General features: G+C 33.8%; 1 long non-coding RNA gene across 1 annotated transcript; it reads left to right on the top strand.

The window, feature by feature from the left end:
* The first annotated feature begins 1,091 nt into the window (after positions 1 to 1,091).
* LOC145008442 (uncharacterized) lies at positions 1,092 to 2,403 on the top strand. Its single transcript, XR_013663433.1, has 3 exons — positions 1,092 to 1,406; positions 1,988 to 2,031; positions 2,115 to 2,403. It is a non-coding gene; the product is annotated as an uncharacterized LOC145008442 (long non-coding RNA).
* The last annotated feature ends 14,545 nt before the right edge of the window (positions 2,404 to 16,948 follow it).

Raw genomic sequence — 16,948 nt, 5'->3', positions numbered from 1 at the left:
TTTTTTTTTTTTTCTGCATAAGGAATATAAGCATATGATATAAAATTAACAATAGGTAGATAATTATATTGATAAAGAATATTAATAACAGTGAAGAAATAAATGTACCTTTGTAACTTTTAAAAAAAAATATAGCAGATGATGAAGATTTAAGGTACAACGATGCAGATAATTTATTTGCTTTTTCTTATCATGTTAATACGAGTTGGTGTTAGAATAGTACATATTTTTATGTTAATAAAAATATACAAAGAACTTAAAAAATATGTAAAAATAAAAATAAAAAATTGTAAATGATAAACATAACGTTGTTAATTGAAGTAAGAACATTAGTAGCAGTTAAAGATCGGTAGATTGATGTAGCAGACAAATTAATGTGCTATCTATTTTCTAAGTAAAAAGTATTTAATTTTCTAGTCTTTTTAGAATTAACCGACTTCATGACTGTTTGCGTTCTGAACAAATAACAACAATTAGTAAATAAAATACTACACGTAGTTAATAAAACAACACAACCGTAATTATTATTTAAAATTAGATGATAAGCATGAAAAATAATAATTAAAGTGAAGATAATATAATATAAAATAATATGATGATAAAATTTGAAATATATTTGCATTATGGTTTATAAAGTTTGTAAGTAGGACATCCTTGTAATGTAGTTACAATATAATATTTTTATGTCAACAAAACATAAATAAAAAATATAAAGTTACCACTAAATCATTTGTCTTAAAAATGAATTGTACATCAATATTATATACAAATTATATATTTGTATTATAATATCTAATTTTTTTATTTTTAAATTGTAATATAGAATTGCAGTTTCATTATTCTCATTATACAGTTATTATAGCTTAAGAATTTTTATACTTCGTACACTTTTGAATTGTATAATTTAGCATTAAGATCCGTATTTTGAAATACTGACAGCCACGTATGAAACCCCCCTAACCTACCAAACCTAACGTACCCATCTACATTTCTACATTTCTAGGTATGCGAAAAAGGGAGAAAGGATGAATGAATGCGTACAATTAAACGTAGCCCTAAACCTATCTATCCAATTGACTACAAATCTCATATGGGGCGTACAATAAATCAGATGAAGTTGTTGGAAGAATGTGTATGTAGGTCAGAACCTTCACGATTAAACTGCATACAATGATTGGTCTCAATATTCTCCAAAATAGGAAATCAGAAGGATGCGATTACTAACATATTATCGTGTGTTTTGAAATGGAACGTGGAACGATTAGGAAGAGGATACCATCATCGGCATGAGTCAGCCCAAGCAATGATGAATCATAATAAAGTATGAAGGAGAAGAAATGATGAATCAGAGGAAGTTGTCAACGTTCTGCAAAATCCTTTAGGCGAATCTATATACCGATTTGGAGGTAATTTAGACCCCCAAAAAATCTCGCTTTTTAGAAATTTGAATTCTAATTTCAAATTTTCAATATCGATTTTTTTTACATTGATTTTTCAGCAACAAATTAAAATCTATACGTTCCTAGTAAATATGGATGATTTTAAGGTATGATTTAAAGGATAAACGTGCATAGGGCCTAGATTTTACATGTAGTCGATTTTTCTTGACATGACCATTTATGTGAATCTAGAAACACACACATCGGGATTAAATTCAAAAATACAACTTTGCCCTTGATTGTTTAAAGCTTTAAATCTGTTTTCGTAAAGAGGAAGCAAATGCATTTGGTGCTCAGAAAAAGGTTTTGGAAATTGCAAGAAGAATAGGAATTAGGATTACCATGGATGTGATTGTTTGAAACATGTTTTCTATTGTTGTGGCTTTTTATAGAAGCGAGATGTTTCTTTAGAGCTATATGTTACTGATTATATCATAATATAAGTTATTGGGTTTATCATCAAATGCTATAATTTTTGTAAAGATTATTCCATCTAAGTAGTTGTGTTATTACGTGTATTGAACATAGTGTAAAATGCATAATTTCAGGAACCAGAGGACAATTCGTCCAAAGATGAGTGCACATTATCGAAGTAAGGTATTTTATTTACATTTCTTTTTAATTCACTAAAAGTCAAGGAAAAAACTTTTACAAAATGCTATTTTTATTTTACAGGAGGCACAAGTAACACAAAATATTGAAGCTACTTTGGGTAGTAGAAACATGATTGAAGCCGTGAGACTACCTTCTGGGGAAGATATCGGTGAATGGCTTGCTGCCAACAGCTAATATCCTTCAATTCATAATTTGATTCTAATTTTGAATTTGAGTTTTGAGTTTTGACTTTTGATACTTGATTTTCAGCACACAATAAGAATTAGGATTACTGTGGGTTTGACTCACCAATTTGATATTGACACATTCGTGAAGTTGAAATTGAGCTTTTATTTACCCATGTGAAACATTGACTATTATGACCTTTTACTCAAGTACATTGCTTTTGTATAATTTAAAGAGATTTATAAAGCATAATTATGAAAAAAAAAATATATTAAAAAAACTCTGAAAACAGTGTTTTTCAACAGAAAAAGACAATTATGCCCTTGTAGACAACTGCATTACTTGTTTTGAATTTGAATTTAAATGTTTAAATGGAGTTATAAAGAATAATTCTGAAAAAAAAAACCCCTAAAAAACAGTGCTTAACAGTTTTTAAACAAAAAAAAAGAGAATTATGCCCTTATAAGAAAATTCATAAAAGTTACTAATTACTAACAAAAATATAAAACCAATCTATGGATTTAACGACCACAAACTTAATGAAACAATTGTTTGACCAATTTATGGATTCTTGATTTTCAACAAAATAGGATATGTACCAATTTAAGCTTTGAAAAACAATTACAATGTTCCTATAATTAAGAATAAATTGAATTATAATTTTCAAGAACGACTTTTATCTATTAAATAATTTAATTTTTCATTTTGTAGGTTCTGAATTTGTTCATGTTAACTCGTCAAAAAAAAAAGACATATAAAAATAGCAAATAGATTATAATATTAATAGATATCATTGAATATTGAATATGAATATTGAGTTTATTTCTAGTTAAATAAAAAATATATATGAAAACTTTCAATTTTATTAATTGTTAGGTTGATTTTTTTTAGATTTAGGTATACCTATATGATTGTTCTGTACATAAGTAAATTCTTTGTCATTTTTTTATCATAATTTTAAATGGTTTTAGTTATTTTAATATAATTCTTATTTATTGCAATGTAAAAACTATTTGTTATATATATATATATATATATATATATATATATATATATATATATATATATATATATATATATATATATATATATATATATCAGTATTGTAAATATCGGCCTAGGCGGCGCCTAGGCGCTTGGCGGTCTGCAACTGATTACGATTAGGAGTGTTTGGAGGAAATTGGTTATACTCGGTCTCGGCGGTCTTCAGCGGTCTTTGGCGGTCCTCGGCGGTCCTTGGCGCTCCTAGGCGGGAAAATTTTCAAAATTTCAAAATTTCAAATATTACACAAAACTTAACAAAATTTTAAATTTTTAAATTTTTAAATATTCAAAATTTCAAATATTATACCAAATATTTAAAAGTTTAAAATTTTCAAAATTTTAAATATTCAAATACTAATTTTCTTAGGATGTATTAAATTTTAAAATATTTTTATTAGTAATTTAGGGTCTCCGATTAATCCCCGATTAATCCCCGCCAAATCGATTAATCGCTTGATCTCAGTCAACTGCAGAGCAACCGTCGAGCGATTTTTACAACCATGATATATATATATATATATATATATATATATATATATATATATATATATATTTAAATGGTTTTAGTTATTTTAATATAATTCTTATTTATTGCAATGTAAAAACTATTTGTTATATATATATATATATATATATATATATATATATATATATATATATATATATATATATATATATATATATATATATATATATATCAGTATTGTAAATATCGGCCTAGGCGGCGCCTAGGCGCTTGGCGGTCTGCAACTGATTACGATTAGGAGTGTTTGGAGGAAATTGGTTATACTCGGTCTCGGCGGTCTTCAGCGGTCTTTGGCGGTCCTCGGCGGTCCTTGGCGCTCCTAGGCGGGAAAATTTTCAAAATTTCAAAATTTCAAATATTACACAAAACTTAACAAAATTTTAAATTTTTAAATTTTTAAATATTCAAAATTTCAAATATTATACCAAATATTTAAAAGTTTAAAATTTTCAAAATTTTAAATATTCAAATACTAATTTTCTTAGGATGTATTAAATTTTAAAATATTTTTATTAGTAATTTAGGGTCTCCGATTAATCCCCGATTAATCCCCGCCAAATCGATTAATCGCTTGATCCCAGTCAACTGCAGAGCAACCGTCGAGCGATTTTTACAACCATGATATATATATATATATATATATATATATATATATATATATATATATATATATATATATATATATATATATATATATATATATATATATATATATATATATATATATATATATAGTGTTTAACAATCCCTTGTACACAAGTATATTGCTTGTTTTGAATTTAAATTTAATTGTTTTTAAACATTTTATGTTCAAAGATTAATTTGAGTGTACTATTATCTCCATAAAAGGTACGTGTATGTCTATAATAAAACGTTTCTCATGCTATGAGGTGGAAGCATCAATGATGTTAAAAAGTTGAAGAGAAACATCATCCATGCATCATTTACTGGTATTATTACTAATTCTCATTTTAATTTACATTTTTTCCTGTTTTTAATTTACTTTGAAAAATTCAAGCCATTTTAGAAATGTAATTGTGATACAAATCAAATTTAAAGCAAAATTGTCAAAGCAAGTGAATATGTATTGTTAAACCATTTGAAATAAACAAAACAAACGTATCAAAACAATTGAAATTCCCCAAAATACTTGAATGAAACAACGAAATAGTATTTAAAACCAAACCAAACCAAAATTAAGAATTGTTTTTATAAACCATAATGAACTACTTCTCCACTTTTGGCACCAAAAGTGGCGTCTCTTCACTCAAAGATTTCCTTTTTGATTTGTTGAACTTATCACCATCATCATCAACATCATAAACGTCATGCAAATTATGCTTTAAATTTGTTGACGTTTTGATAGGACTGGCTGCGCTCGATTTATCATCATTCGACGGAGTTAAATTGTCATCCGTAAAAGAAATAGCATGCTAATAACATAAACAAAACATAAGTTGTTAAATAAATTACTGTAAAAATTGAACAAACAAATCGAAGTATAAAAAAGTACATTTTTAATTTATAAAATTTTAAAAATTTCTATATAATGTATAAAATTACAAAAGTATGACCATTTTGAACCTGTACAGTTAACAAATAACAGTTAACAAATATGTAATTTGAAGACATTGTTGGAAATAAAAAAATTAATTTGAAGACATGAAAGTACATTGCTATTAAACTATTTTTATTTTGTTTATTTCCAAAATTACCCTTGTAATGTATAAAATGAAAAAAAATCAGATAATGCATGTTGCTATTACCAACATATAACAGTAAAAACAAAACATAATTTGTTAAATAATCGAACTGGAGTAACTAATGAAAGTACATATTGAAGTTTATATCGTTAAATATAAATAATTATTGTTATGGACTTCAAAATACCTTCACAACTTTCTCTACATCTTCATCATATTCCAAAGGGACTTGAGTCATAGACACAAATTAGTACTCTATAAAATATGTTGGAAAACCCAGAGGTTACTTAAAAAGTCAAAAACAAATATGTAATTTATAGGGAAATGTACATACCAAAAGTTCAAGTTTACTTTCTAATTCCGAAACAATTGATACATCTTCCGTAAGTTTGAGAATGGTATATATATTATTATAGTTGTACACATTAGAGGACGTAATATCTACAAGAAAAGCAAACTTACGGTTTTTCAAGATGTTAATTTGGTTTGGAAATAGTTCCAAACTATCTCCAGCCTGTAAGAGGAATGTTTAACATATTAAACAAATAAAATGTTTTTTTATTTAAAAGTATGAATTAAAACAAATAAAATGTTTTTTTACCAAAAAATATGAATAAAATACTATAACTCTTCATGTATTTTTCTCAATTGGTATGCACTTATATCTAATAGCTTCTTCGCATCCCTATAAAAAAGAGTCAATCCGATGGTGCCAGTAGCATCTTGTACGTTGATTGGAATCATATACCTAAACAAAAAAAAATATAACATTAATATCAATTTTGTTCAAAAGTGAAATGGTTAATATAAATACAAATGTGTATAAATATAAATGTTTATACTTTGTAACAGGACGAAAATCCGAAATGTTGCAATGTGCTTCTTTACATTTAGTAACAACAGTCTCTTAAATTTTATCTGTGGTGTTATAGGAATGATTGACTTTGGGTACTGTGTCTATCTTTTCCCCACATTTGGAGCATGTATCGTAATACCAACGTAGATTCCGTCTAATATTCACGATGGAACCAACTAATAGAAATTTTATTACCTATATAAAATAAAAGGTAAAAGTTACTCAATAAAAAGTTAATTCCAATAAAAAAATAAATATAGATAAAAAACAGAAATTTTTTAATAGAACATTAAATTTTAAACATACAATTTGTAAATAAAATTAAAGGATATCAAATAATGCAATATACCTTCAGTGGTTATGTGATCTTACAAATTGTTTTTAAAGGGAAATCCCCTTTAAAATCATCTATATAAGAATAAGAGTAGCTTGGGAGTGTAGTTATGATTTTTTCAGACGTACCTCCATTGTTATCGACTTTCAAACTGTAATGTTTATAAATATTTATTTACATATAAGAAGTTGTAAATGTTTTAATTACGAAACAATAATAAAAAATTTAAAAGGTTCAAGAAAACTAACTTTTTTTGAACTTAATAATTTCGACAATGTCTGAATTAATGAACAATTTGGTTACATCAAAATGACTTTGGGCTTGATCAATTCTTGTAAAATTAAAATAATTCAATAAAAGTAAATTCAAATAAAAAATAAATAAAAATGGCATGACTACAAACCATCCCAAATGTTAAGTTTAGCAAATTGCATCACTATAACAATACAAGTAACCGTGAGATTAGTTTTGAGGTACTGTGACATCTGGTGTGCATGAGTTCCAAATATAAAGAACTTCAGGGGTACAGAGCTAAATTAATTAGTATGAAAAAATATGATTAAAAATAATAAAGAAATAAAAGAAATATAATATTACTGTAAGTTTCTAATTGTCATCTTTATGTAATGCTTGGATGGGTTAGGATTTGATGTTTCAAGTGCACGAAATGAGACAACTTGTCCAACAATATCTACATAAGTTTAATAAAATATAATAATTAATATTAAGTTAATGTATAATAAATTAGACAATTTATAAAAGTGATTGCAATAAAATAAAATAACTAACCAAAGAATGAATCTCTTGCACATGTTTGTTTCATAATAGAATTAAAATCAACAAACACAAAACCATTTACCGGACCTGAAAGATCCTCACTTTTTTTAGAATACTTCTCCAACTCAAAGTTATGGTCCGTTTGTGACCCGTAACACTAAAACCATTGTTCACAGCCACAGCCGCCATGTTGGGTTTGATAATAACATAAGTTTGACCTTCCTTTAAAAGATTACCAAATCTAGAATTTTTTTGATTGAAAACACGATGTCACAACTAGAAATTTTATGTCTTGTAATCACTATACTCAAGTAAATGTTGAATTCAAAAACTCAAAAGCATGTATGATGCTTACTCAATGGAAAACTAAACCCCAATTCCCTACATCAAGCAATTGGAAAACCCTAGAAGTTCTTGTTAAGTCCATTTTGGACTAGAACTTCCTTATTGGATCCAAATGGACCAATAAGCTTCCAATTGGACTATCATGGGCTTAGAACCCTAATTGGGCTCTAATTGGATCCACATTCATTTATTTCAATATTATGGGCCATATTGGGCCTAGAATGAAATAAATTGAAAGCTTTGATCCATGATTAACCCAATCTAGCTTATTAAAACATAAAAATCACAATTTTATTTTATAAGGCCAATAAATACCTAAGACTAACTCTAATATTGGGCTTAGGAGCAAAAAGCCCAAAATTTTCCTTTTTCCTTCCATGTTTTTGGCCCAAAACAAGCCCAAGAGAAAGGTTTGACTTTCTCATGCCACCTCATTTTTATCTTTTGGACTTCCATGCAAGAAACTCATATCTCCATGCAAACCTCACCTCAAACATCATTTCTTCTTCCTCTCTCTCTCACTCTCGGCCGAGCAACACCCACACACACACACATCTCTCACAAACTCTCTCTAGATCACTCAAGGCTTCTTTCTTCTTCTCCATCCAAAATCTCGAGATTTAGGGAGCATTCAAGGAAGTTCTTCCACAAAAATCATCATCTAAGGTAAGGTTTTGCTTGGATCTATGACTTGTATTCCTTGTTTTATAAAAATCTCTTCCTAATCCATGCAAAAATCGTGATCTTGCACTCTAGAAAACTCCATAAACTCGAAAACTTCATCAAGGAGTGGAAAGGCCAAAAATCACTTCATTTCTTCCATTCTTTCTTCAAAAACCGAATCAACACCCAAGGTGGGTTTCATACCCCCTTATTTTCGGTTTTTATAATTTTTTGTGGGGGAGAATACAAGCAAAGGTTTAGATCCATCATTATGTGTATGTTGTGGTTGATTTCTATGCTTATATGTATGTTTTATATGATTTTGATGCTAGATCTAGTTATGAAATGCTAAAAACTGAGATATATATTTTATTCTAGCATAAAATATACTACTACATGCAAAGTATACTAAGAAAAATAGCCAAATGGCTCGACAACACTTATTTTGGGCTAAAAACTCATTTTTTTTGACATAAAATGTTAAAAATACAAAGTTGAAGGGCCTAAAATGAAATATTTCGAAATCTGATGGGTGAGATGAGTCAAAACAGTTTACATAATGTGTTTTCTGAAAATATACTATTTGGAGGGTTAAAAACATAAATTCCAAGCTTAATGGGCTAAAAATGACATTTTCGGCCCAATGAGGCCCATTATGCGAAATTTTCTGTTTTGGAGGGCCAAAACTGTATTTTTTTTTTGTAAAACAGTGGACTATAAGTGTTCCAAGTCCTTTTCAAAGGTTTAAGATGCTTTTTAAATTTAAAGGGGACTAAAGTTGCAAAAGTTTTACAATTTGGGCCAAAATTGTCAAACTTGCGAAAAAGATGGGTTATAACCGAGAAAATTGGAATTTAAGGGCTTAAGCTGTTTTCTATGAAAAATATGCTGGAAAATATTTATTTCAATAATTTTTGGTATTAAAATGTCAAGAAAATTGATTTAAGTACCAAACCGTAAAGTATTTAAATAAAGGGGTTGAAAAAGTAAATTTTACAACCAAAGAGGGACTGAAAACAGAAAATTCTCAAGGCTAGTTCAATACATGCAATTTGACCAAATGATGGTACCACGACTATCGACGAAATACAATACATTACAACACCAAAAGTCGTTGTCAAACGAATTTGGTTCGGTCTCGAACCAATAAAAATCCGAAACTACTAACACGACGACACTATAACATTACGACATTACGATTCATAACTAATAACGATTGGGAAGTCACTATACATGCGAGTGTGCACAGACGTCTACGCACCATCTTCGGGCCCCAAAAGTGTAAAATCTTGTTTGTTGAGCCTAGCTAGCCCAATGACCTGATCTTAAGGCCCGAAGACCTCTCTCTTACGAAGTGTTGGGTTTTACCGATCCGACATAACGTAAAAGGACTTTCAATGGCAAACATGCTGCTGGTCCCTAAGGGTCCTTCAGTGCTGCTAGTAAAGTCGGTAACTCACGATTGCGGGTTGGGCTTCGGGCCCTTCGCAATTGCAATGGTCTTGATCGACGCGGGGAAATACCGAGGGTTTCGCACCTTCTCTTCTTCCCTCCAGTCGTGGGACTACACAAGTCCGGGAGGATTGAGTTGTGTGAATAATTACGAGTGACGCCTTAGGGATCGCTTGTAAGGTTGTCGATTGGACGTTTTTCATTAACGGACGTCACAACAATTCACCACCCACTGTATACTCAATGCCTCCGGAGCTCAACGAATACCTCTAACGCAACGAAACAACAGTACACAAACTAAGTAAAGCAAAGTGATAGGAAAACGTCGGGTTTTCCTAGGGTTTTCAACAAGTACACTTGTGAATTACCTGTCGAATTTTACAACTCTTACGCTTACATCTATAGAATTCAAACAAGCATACTCACGGATCTTCACATATTTTTACACTACTCTATTTTTAGAAAATATCGGATTTTCTGGTGGTTTTCAAACAATACATTGGATTTCAAACACTACTTATGAACTCACCAACATTTCATATGTTGACGTTTTTCAAAATACTTGTATTCTCAGGTAACAGATAAGGTGAAGGATGATTTGTACTCTATGACGTTTTGCTGTGGTTTAAGTAGTATCAAACAGTTATTTTTGAGAATGTAATGTTTTGAAACAATGTAATGAATGTAAACGCTACCAGTTGTATCATTCCAAATGTTGGTGATGTATAATGTTATGTTTCATGTATATGCATTGTGATGGTATTCAATGAGTCACGATAGCCCTCGGACGTTTCCGCCGTCTGGTTCGGGGGTGTGACAGGTTGGTATCAGAGCTTTGTTTATAGTGAACTAGCATATCTAGCCACACATGGATATGCAACTATAAACCAAAAAGAGGGACTAACATAACTCTGAACAAAACAAGTAGATAAAACAACCTTGTTTGCACTAGGAATAGGAACCTAACGCCGAACCAAACAAAAATAATACTAGTGTCTCGGTTAATTCAGGACTGTTCTTAGTGGTACCAAGGAGTGGATGTAGCCTGATCAACTACACTCTCTCCAAAGTATAACTAACGCACGTCTTGATGAGATCGGGATTTCTAGGGAATCTAAAACTATACCCCTACCACCGAAAAGAGAACGTCTGTTTAGCTTGTGCCATAGCATTAGAATCATAGGGAATGTGATAGCTGCAAACCCCGAAACATTTGACAGCGCGAAAAGATTGGCAAAAAGGTTGTATGACCATAACAACAAGAAGGGAGAGAAGCCAGTGGAGGCTGAGAAGACGAAGGAAGGAGATGGCAAGAGGGGAAAGAACAATAAGAGGAAGGGGCGCCAGGGCCCCGACACCTCCAAGAAGCAGCAGACAGTGGCGGTTAATGCTGTTACCGCATCGGTTCCAGCCGCACCACATGCTCCAACCTCAGCCACTTCAAATGCTTCCAAACCTTATTCCGGTAATCTTCCCAAATGCAACAAGTGCGGTTTCCATCATGTTGGGTTTTAGCCATAAGAACTTTCCTATGTGCGCATGCAAAACCCTATTGCTTGGATCTAGGCTTTCTAATAAACATGCTTTTGAATCCAAGACTTCTAATGGCTAATAAGGTTAAACAACAACATTAAAACAGATCTAGAATCATACCTTTGAGTTCCTTGTTGATCTTGTTGTCTTGGAGCTTCTAGAGTCACAATTGTCACTCCTCTAATGGCTTACAAACACCAATAGCAAGCAAGATGATTTGGGAGAGAGGAGAGGGGATGGAATTCGACCAGAGGTTCCTTGCTTTAGGTTCTGAAAGGTTGTACACGAATTCCACATCCCAAGGGCCTATTTATACCTTTAGACTCCTTAAGGGTTTCACCCTAAACCCTAATTGGATAATCTTCTCTTAAGGCTATCCAAATCCATTCCATAGATATCCCTATGGACGATTTTGAGCTATCCTAAAGCTCTTAGAATCCGTCCAAAGTGTATCTTAATGGATTTACAGTCCAAAGTCTAACTATCAAACAATTGACAGTTTATACCCTCTTATTTAATTAATCTCTTTAAGTCACCAAATTAATACCAATTAATTTATGACTTATATTAATCAAATAGCTAAATATTATTCCTTATAATATTTACTCTCTCTCTTAATAAATCATCCTTCAAGTTGCTATGGTGAAGGCAACCCAAAAGGACCATGCACCACCGAATATAGTTATAGCCTTAGACACTATTCCAACAGTCTCCCACTTGGATAAGTCTAGTAACTATACAAGTATAATACGGTTTGCAATCGTAGCTCTCAAAGACGCTGTCAACTCTGATCTAATCAATCTTGTCCTTTAGATAAGGGATCGTACAGTCCTCTGTTAGATATCATGCTGACAATCCTATGGAATGGTTAGTCTAGCATTTAGATTTCTCGATCTTTGATTTATTTGACATAGAACTTAATCAAACACATCAATTCAGTTCTGACCGGGCCCGGCACATAAGTCAAATCAAATCATCGAGTGGCCAAGATATCTCTTCTATCCTCTTAGAATAAAATTTACAGATAAACTTCGACTTATATGCATTTACTTATTCATTAACCAACTATACACAACAATGCGTTTTATAACATCAAGTTACTGATGCGTTTTCGCATTATCAATGCACAATCAATTAACAAATAATAAACCATATATCTAGGTTTTAAGACCATATGATATTATCGTCTTGCGATCACCTTTTATATCGTATTCCATAAGGTGATTCCAGCAAGCGCGGGTTTATTCCAATGCTCAAAACCAGTTCATAAGCACTCATGAACGTTGCAGCAACCCTTGCTATGTCTAACACCATTTAGACATTCTACACACCAATTCATGACAATCTTCATTCATATCTACTCCCAACATATGAACGATTGTGGACCATTTGAATAATTCGATTATTCCTAATAAACTCAATTATTCTGGAAGTCAAAACATGCAAAGTGAAACAATAGTTAAACAACTAACATGTGATAGTAACTTTACTCATAAATAAAACTCCTTTATTTAATCATCAAATGTCAATTACATTTATCTATTATACGTTTCTAATACTATCTAATCTATGCTAATATCATCCTTCAGCCCAATACTCCTAGCATGCTGTAAGTGCTTAACCCTACTCAGTCCCTTCGTAAGCGGATCTGCTGGGTTATCTTCTGATGATATCCTCTTCACTACGAGTTGTCCTTCTTCTACACGATGTCTAATGAAGTGATATTTTCTGTCGATATGTCGAGATCTACCATGATCCCTCGGTTCCTTGGTCAAGGCAACCGCACCTTCGTTATCACAGAAAATCTCCATGGGCTCCTTTATGGGCGGCACAACTCCAAGATCACCGATGAAGTTCTTCAGCCATATTGCCTCCTTCGACGCTTCGCTTGCTGCGATGTACTCTGATTCGCACGTTGAATTAGCTACGGTTTCCTGCTTGGAACTTTTCCATGTCACTGCTCCTCCATTTAGGGTAAAGACCCAGCCCGACTGCGAACGATAGTTGTCCCTATCGGTTTGAAAGCTGGCGTCACTATACCCTCGCACCTTCAAGTCATCACTCCCTCCAAGGACCAAGAACCATTCTTTCGTCCTCCGAAGGTACTTAAGGATGTTCTTCACCGCAATCCAATGTGCTTTGCCAGGGTTCCCTTGATATCTGCTAACCATGCTCAAAGCGAAGGCTACATCAGGGCGAGTACAAGTCATAGCGCACATGATTGAGCCAACTGCGGAAGCGTATGGTACTCGGCTCATTTCTGCTATCTCAGCTTCGGTACTCGGACTTTGAGTCTTACTCAACTTGGCATTTCCTTGTATCGGTAGTTCTCCCTTCTTTGAGTTTTTCATACTAAAACGTTTTAGTACCTTCTCTAAGTAAGTATTCTGACTAAGTCCAATTAGTCTCTTACTTCTTTCTCTTACTATCCTTATTCCCAAAATGTAAGAAGCCTCTCCGAGGTCCTTCATAGCGAAGCACTTCCCGAGCCAGGACTTAACCTCCTGCAGAGTCGGGATGTCGTTTCCTATGAGTAATATGTCATCGACATATAGAACGAGGAAGCTTACTATACTCCCACTGGCTTTGACATATACACAAGATTCGTCTTCGCTTCGTACAAATCCAAACTCTTTGACTTTCTCATCGAAGCAAAGATTCCATCTGCGAGACGCTTGCTTAAGTCCATAAATGGACTTCTCAAGCTTACACACTCTATTCGGATGCTTCGGATCCACAAACCCCTCTGGCTGAGCCATGTAAACATCCTCAGCCAACTTTCCATTAAGGAAAACGGTCTTGACATCCATTTGCCAAATCTCATAATCATGAAATGCGGCAATCGCTAGCATCACTCTAATAGATTTAATCTTCGCAACTGGTGAGAAGGTCTCATCATAGTCAACTCCGGGAGTTTGAGTAAAGCCCTTCGCAACCAATCGCGCTTTATACGTGTGTACGTTCCCATCCATGTCGGTCTTCTTCTTGAAGATCCACTTGCACCCTACGGTCTTACGTTCGGGCACGTAATCAACCAAATTCCAAACTTGGTTATCGTACATGGATTGGATCTCGCTATCCATCGCCTCTTTCCATTTCGCAGACTCCGAGCCTGCCATGGCTTCCTTATAGCTATTAGGTTCATCAAGATTTACTAGTGTACAATCACTAATATACGTGTCCCCTTCGGTAGTAATATGAAAACCATAAAACTGGGGTTGAACTCTAACTCTATCGGAACGTCTAAGAGGTAAGGATTCGTCAATCGGTTCAACCGGAGTTTCCTCCTCGGGTTGAAAGCCAGCGGTAGAGGTTCCTTCATCTATCGACTCTTGAATCTCTTCAAGTTCGATTTGCCTCCCACTGTCTCCTTGGCTTATGAGTTCTCGCTCTCGGAAAACTCCTCTCCTCGCAACAAAGATAACATTATCTTTCGGTCTATAGAAGAGATATCCAAAGGAAGTTTGCGGGTAGCCGATGAAAATACATCGCTCACTTCGAGGTTCAAGCTTGTCGTGAGTATCTCGTCTTACGAAAGCCTCGCAACCCCAAACCTTGATATGTGCCAACGAGGGAGCTTTCCCCGTCCACATCTCGTGAGGTGTTTTGGCAACCTTCTTGGTAGGGACTCGGTTAAGGATATGGGCGGCAGTCTCTAAGGCATACCCCCAAAAGAAGATAGGTAGTGAAGCACGACTCATCATAGAGCGAACCATATCCAATAAGGTTTGATTACGCCTTTCTGCCACACCATTCAATTGCGGTGTCCTAGGAGGCGTCAATTGTGAAACTATTCCACACTCCTTGAGATAATCGTGGAATTCAAGACTTAGGTACTCTCCTCCTCGATCGGATCGAAGCATCTTGATTTTCCTGCCCAATTGATTCTCCACTTCATTCTTGAACTCTTTGAACTTTTCAAAGGTTTCTGACTTTTGCTTGATTAAATAGATATACCCATATCTACTATAATCATCGGTAAAGGTCACATAGAAGCGGTTCCCATCCTTCGTGGTTGATCTAAAAGGTCCACATACATTGGTATGTATTAGGTCTAATAGTCCCTCACCCCTTTCACAAGTACTCGTGAAGGGTGACTTAGTCATCTTTCCAAGTAAACAAGACTCGCATGTGTCATCTTCCCTAAGGTCGAATGACTCCAACACTCCATCCTTTTGGAGTTGGGCTATGCGTTTCTTGTTGACATGTCCAAGACGACAATGCCACAAGGATGCTTTATCCATACTAGTGGAAGAATCAATATTCAAAACATCATTTCCTAAGTTATCAACAATCATAACAGTTTCATATATTCCATTACATGGTATAGCTTCAAAGTAAAAGACACCATTTAGATAAACCAAAATAGAACCATTCTCATTATTAAAAGAAAATCTAAATCCTTGTCTATATAAACCATGAAATGAAATGATGTTTCTAGCCATTTCTGGCGAATAGCAACAATTGTTCAAATCTAAAACTAAACTATTCTTAAGCACTAAAGAATACACTCCAATCTTGGTCACAGGCGACGATCTTCTGTTCCCCATGATTAGATTGATCCTTCCTTGCTCCACATCCCTATTTCCTTTTAGTCCCTGCACATTAGAACAAATGTGATAACCACAACCGATGTCAAGAACCCAAGAAATAGCATGATTAGAATCGTTAGATTTTATTGCATATATACCTGCGAAAGATGGCTTGATCTTTCCTTCCTTGATGGCTTGCAGGTAATCCGGGCAGCTTCTCTTCCAATGTCCTATCTTGTGGCAGTGGTGGCACTCTGCCTCCTTCGGGTTAGAGCAGGGCTTAGAGGGATCAACTTTGGTCCCACTAGAAGAGGAACCATCTCGGGCTTTCACCTTTCGATAGTTATTTGAAGAAGCTTTCCTCTTCTTTCCCTTCCCTTGACCAATAGCCAAGACAGGAGCAGCGGATGGATTGGGAGTTGGTGCAACAGACTTGTCCTTGAAATTGCTCTCAGCAACCCTCAAGAGGCCTTGGAGTTTACTTAGAGTGACCTCCTCTTTGTTCATGTGGTAGGTCATCCTAAATTGATTATACATCGAAGGCAAAGAGTGAAGCACCATGTCGATCGCCAAGTCTTCGCCGAAGTCAACATTTAACTTGCGAAGGCGGTCGACATACCTTTGCATCTTTTGCAAGTGCACGGTAAGAGATTCTCCATGACCCATCTTGGCGGAAATCATGTTAGTGAAGATCTCGTAACGCTCTTGTCTCGCGTTTTGGTGGTACCTCTCCAACAAGTCTTGATGCATCTCGTATGGATACATGTCCACGTAGGACTTTTGGAATTCGGAGTTCATGGTGGCGATCATGATGCAATGTACTTTCGTTGCATCTCGCTCATGGGTTTCAAAGGCGGTGATTTCGGCGGGAGTAGCAACTTCGGGGTTGATTTTCTCGAGCTTCTCGTCGAGGACATACTCTTTATCCTCATAGCGAGCAATGGTGCGAATGTATCTTATCCAT

This window comes from Lactuca saligna, chromosome 8 (assembly GCF_052625555.1).
Source record: "Lactuca saligna cultivar CGN05327 chromosome 8, ASM5262555v1, whole genome shotgun sequence".
Lineage (NCBI taxonomy): Eukaryota > Viridiplantae > Streptophyta > Magnoliopsida > Asterales > Asteraceae > Lactuca > Lactuca saligna.
The sequence above is the reverse complement of the archived record's forward strand: the minus strand, read 5'-3'. Positions and strand labels throughout refer to the sequence as shown.